Genomic DNA, 6,000 nt, shown 5'->3' on the forward strand with positions numbered 1-6,000 from the left:
CTTGAGAGCGTTCTTGGATGAAGTTCTTAGAGAGAGAAAGTTAGAGAGAGAAAGTAGAGTGCATCCAAATGAAAGGAATGAGTGAAGGGGTCACCCTATATAAATAGGGATGAGTGTGCGGCTGGAGGATGGGTGTGCGGCCACACACTCGTGTGTGAGGCCATACACTCGGGTGTGCGGCCACACACTCATGTGTGCGGCCATACACTCGGGTGTGCGGCCACACACTACTTTTGATGGAGTGTTTGGCCTATTTGCAACCCTAAATCTTAAACCAACCCTTCCCTAATTTAAAATTTGTTTGAACAAGGCTTTAGATCATCCAAACAGGCTCAAAACAATGCTAAAAGATAGCTGAACGAGTTTAGCATTGATAGAATTGACTAAGGGTACAAGATAAAAGTTTCGGGTTGTCACAGTTTTATAAGACTCACGTCGTGAGTCATGCATGCTTATCCCGTAGACTTGCCATTTGTGTCCCTAGCTTCGGAAGGTGTCCCTTTGACTCCTCACGGCGTGAATCAATCCTTGCTCACGTCATGAGTTTGGATCTTATCCCCTCGTAGCCTTGTCACACCTTCTAGATTCCGAGATGTGGCAAAATGACTCCTCACCTCGTGAACATCTATGCTCACCTCGTGAGTTCAGTCAGATTAGGGTTTCTGACAGCTTTATCTTCGGAAGGTCGTAACTTTTGCATACGAACTCCGTTTTTGACGTTATTTATATGCACGCGTAGGTATTTACAAGTACTACAACTCTCTTTTAAACTCAAATAGCTAACTCTAAGTCTATTTTAAATTCCTCTTATTATAGAGATTTATAGTGTTCGGTTTATCATAACTTCTTCATGCGAAGTCAGATTCAGACGTTCTCTATATTTTTGGAATCGTATTGACGTATACTTTGAGTTGTATCATAAAGAAAGTTCATATTTGTATTAGAATTTATCATGAACTACATAGCACTCTTATCACATTACTAGTTTAACAAAATCACATTACATGATTGGCATAATCACATGTGATTGTTTATTGACCTATTTTGACTAGTGTTACAGAGGCTCTCATTGATCTCGATTTCATCGAGTGGGATAACAAGAGTCTTATCGGATAAACACTTTTTTAGGTTCGAAACGTGGAAAGTAGGGTGTACGTTACTAAGTTCTTGAGGTAGTTTGAGTTTGTAAGCTATAGGGTCGATCCTAACGAGAATCTCAAAAGGCCCTATGTACCTTGGATTTAGCTTCCCACGCTTTCCGAAGCGTATCAAGCCCTTCCAGGGTGAGACCTTCAATAGAACACGGTCACCAACCTGGAATTCCAAAGGTTTCTGTCTCTTGTCAGCGTAGCTTTTCTATCGGTCTCTAGAGGCTTTCAATCGTTCACGAATCTGAACAATCTTCTCTGTCGTTTCCCGAATGATTTCTGGACCCATGAGAGTGTTGTCAGGAACTCGTCCTTTGGCTAACTGCGTATCACCCACTTCAGCCCAGCACAGAGGGGATCTGCACTTTCGGCTATAGAGGGCTTCAAATGGAGCTGCATTTATGCTTGTGTGATAACTGTTATTGTAGGAGAACTCGACAATGGGTAAATGAGTATCCCATGCCTTTCCAAAGTCTATCACACAGGCTCGCAACTAATCTTCCAGAGTTTGAATAGTCCTCTCACTTTGTCCGTCGGTTTGTGGATGGTAGGCTCTGCTCATGTCCAGCCTAGTTCCTAGGGAACTTTCTAGCGACTGCCAGAAATAATAATAATAATAATAATAATAATAATAATAATAACAATAAATGGAATATAAAAGTCGAGGGTCTAGTTTGTAATTTCCAAAAATCAATTTTGTAAAGAAAATTATGGTTAGGGTCAAATCTAGCAACATGGAAACTTTAAGGTCTTAAACTGTCAATATTGGAAGCCTCATTGCCATCTATTTCTCCTCAACGACGCAGGAAACGCAAATGACTTAGCCATACAAATCGGGACTTTCAGAAAAGCCAATCGATTCCCTACCCTAAGTACTTGCCCATTGACGTTTTAGCGCTAGCCACACCCCATTTTAGTGCTTGGATCTGTTTGATTTCGTGTGAGAAAAAGGAGTGTCGAACCTAGAGTTTTTCAGGAAGAAAAGCGGACATGAAGCTCGTTTCTCCGATTCTTCGACCACCCCAAGGTATGAGCTGGCCTTACCTTACTCCTAGCTTGTCTCTTCTCCCTTCCCCGCCACTATGCAGGGCTGCCTCCGGCAGCCACTAAATTGACGGGAAATCTTTATTAGTGGAATTTTGTGTCAATCTATTTGCAGTTGAGTTAATAGATTATGATACGTATTTATCTCTTGCTATTGATGTTAATTAGTTCCTTTGTCACTTACGAACAAGTTTATACAACTGGATCTAAGAAAAAACATCTCAAAACACATTAAAACCTTAATATGCTCTTCATTATCGATTTTGTGTGTTCATCGTTTCAGCTGAGTTTTAGCAAGCCATAGATCTTAATAATTAGTTATATAGATGCTAGCTTGTCCCTTTAACACCTGATATGGAATTTTGACAGCTAGAACCAAGTGAACCACTTCAAGCATCTTTAAAAATTTATACACACTTATATCTTGAGATTTTGTAATGGATAAGTTTGGTTCTTCTTCTAAGCATTTGGATCTCTTTACAAGAATTAAAATGGAATATTCACTAATTATAATTATCTTACATATATATATATATATATATATATATATATATATATATATATATATATATATATATATATATAGAGAGAGAGAGAGGTTCAGGTTAATTTAAGACGATACTAATTTTGTAACCGTGAAACGCAATCTAAAAATAATTTTAAAATGCAAAATAAAAGAAAAAATCCGAAATTTCTTTTTTTAAATATTATTTTCGTCACTTTTTTTACCTAAAAAATATAAAAAAAATTACCGTTTTTTTTTAAAAGAAGTGAAATATTCTAATATAATATTACACTGTAAATATTCTAATGTGATTTTTAGAATGTTAGAATATTCTACTAGATTTGTCAGATATGTAAAATATTCTAATATTCTACTAGAATATGTAAAAAAACTGTATTTTTTTAATTTTTTTTTTTTGAAAAATATAAATGACGAAAATAATATTTGAAATTTTTTTTTCGAAAATTTTCTGTTTTTTTTAATATACAAAATGAGTGGTTAGGATTGCGTCTCACGGTCTCAGAAAATTAGGTCATCTCACATGAACCTAAGTCTATATATATATATATATATATATATATATATATATATATATATATATATATATATATATATATATATATATATATATATATATAAAGTGAATTATGGAATAAAACATAAGGATAGGCAATGTACTTAAATGTACCATAACCTATGAATGAATATAACTATAAAAGATAATTATTATATATAGGGTTAAGTATATATATATATATATATATATATATATGAATAATTATGAAAAGAAATTGATATCAGAGAAAGACTAAAGATAAAACGATAATCATACTTAAGATTAAATAAACCCATATTAGTGACCTGTTATTATTCATCTTATAGCCTGATTAAATTCTGCTAACCCCGAACCTACTTGCGATTGTTAGCTAGAATCCCGGCAGGATAATTTTCTTAAATATAAAAGTAATATTGTTCGACGTCGTGTGGGGTATTTATCAGTCCACAACGTCGGTTATAAGGGCCATGGTAATACTGTTTGGTAAATCTTAATTTAAAACTGCCTAGAGGGACGCCTTCGAGTAGTTGGATGATTTGATTTGATAAAGATTATAGAGATTAGGATATGTAATACATCTTAAAGGAAATAAAGGTATTTATAATATGAATAGTTTTCGATCAAATAAAATAATAAAAACAAAAAACTATAAAACCTGTGAATTCACAAACTTTATGTTGACGTTTTCAAAATACATGTATTCTAAGGAAGATGTGTGTGGCGAGTAGTTGTGGAAGGAAGTAAATCATTAAGGAAATGTTGGAATTCGTTTATGTTTGTCTTATGCTTAGTTATGAATAGGATGTGTGCTTAAACACCAAACAATGTAACCCTGAAATAATTTATAATAAATGAAAGTAATGTTTGTGTTATACATTTGTGTATTGTTCAATATACCTGTCACCTTGATCCAATGTCCCTACGTCGCACAACCCAACGGCCGGCCGGGGGTGTGACAGATTAGTATCAGAGCTTCACGTTATAGCAAACTAGTAATTCCTTAGGAACTACAACTATAACCTATTATATACACTCTAAATTAGCTAAATCTAATAAAAAGTATTATTATTAATTACCATACTGATAGACTACTTACGTGATATGTGACTAGTTTGAACTATTATTTGGATTGCTGGATTTCAGAATGGATATATGCTAAAGTGGTCCTGCCCTCCGGTACTTCTCGCCTGGCCGATCCTTACTTGATAGTCTTGAAGTACAAAACATAGAATTAATAAAATACCCTTAATCATACAATAAGCCGATATATAGTCATATAAACTCTTATAAATATACCTAAATATCATAAAAATCATCTATTAAATCGCAACTTAAAGATTTTAGGTCAAAAACGAATCCTAGGTTTAGTACAGTACTGTGGTCGTACCACAACTAGACCTAGAATGTGCAACTAAGTTTTATTATGTTTCGAACGACGCACAACTAAAACTGATTATGTAGTTGACAATCTAAACGCTTAAGGATTTATGGATCGATATCTTAGTTTGATTGGTTGATTTAAGGGTTAGGCCAAGACCTGCTGCTTGAGGATTTTGGATTGGTGGCCTAGATTGACTTCTCAAGGATAGGAGACTTAGCTCAAGACCTATTAGGAGAGGATTCAACACTTAGTTTGGAATGGTACACCTTGAGGATATCGGGATTAATGGATTAGAGTCAGGTATCCGACATACCCCACATAGAGAATCCCACGAGATAAAGTATTATCTACTACATACTCATAATAGAAAAATTATATGTATTTTATGATTCTCATACACTCTATCATAATCATCTTTCATGTTTGATGTATTATACAAGGTATCAGAGTGATATGGAGGACATATGGGTTTGGGTGTCGTATTCTTTACCGGAAGAGGATAGGGTTGTACCTCACACGCCAGAGACAGAGAGCGACTGTGATCCTATGATGCCTTTACCCCCACCCAGTATCAGTCAAGGAGGATGATGAGCCATTTGAAGACAATGAGGAGCTCGTTGAGGAGGATGAGCAGCACGATGAGGACTTTGGCGGGGAACCAATAGATAGCCTACAATATCCGGATTCGTCATCCCATGATGACCATGTCGGGTATGCTGAGACTCAGTAGGCGGACACTGCAGAGGCAGAGTCGTCCCTGGAGATTGTGACTCCACTACCCCCGTCTTCTGGCCAATCCTTCGGTATTCATGCTTCAGGGCTTAAGACGATATATACTCGAAGAAAATTCGTCCATATTTCATCCTGAAAAGGAGCAGCATCGCCACCATCATTTCCTAAGGCATCAAAGAAACCCTACCCTACCCCTAAATGGCGCCCGCAAGTGGATGAGTAGATTAGGGAAAACTTAGCAGATTATAGGATGTTGCTATGTCTTTTGTATATAACATAGAAACTTTTCCTATTCAAACCACCCTTTTTTGTACACTTTTGGGGAAATCTTGATGTAAAAATGTAACCAAGATCAAAGAAAATTAATGAAAATATATGTATTTAACAAATGATCTTATTGCATTATGAACTTTGTTATATACTTGGTTTGTTATATTGGTATAGTTAATTCTTTAAGTAAATTCTCAAACAAATATTGACTAATTATAAGAATAAAATAACTAACATATACCATGAATTTAGAATCATGTCACACACAAAAAGAAACCTAGGAACACAAGACCCTAACCCTGAACCCATGAACACGGCTGTGATTGAGGCCTTAGTAGCCCAACGTGTCGCTGATACAATCGCA

This window comes from Lactuca virosa, chromosome 4, assembly GCF_052849685.1.
Source record: "Lactuca virosa cultivar CGN04683 chromosome 4, Lactuca_virosa_CGN04683_v6, whole genome shotgun sequence".
NCBI lineage: Eukaryota > Viridiplantae > Streptophyta > Magnoliopsida > Asterales > Asteraceae > Lactuca > Lactuca virosa.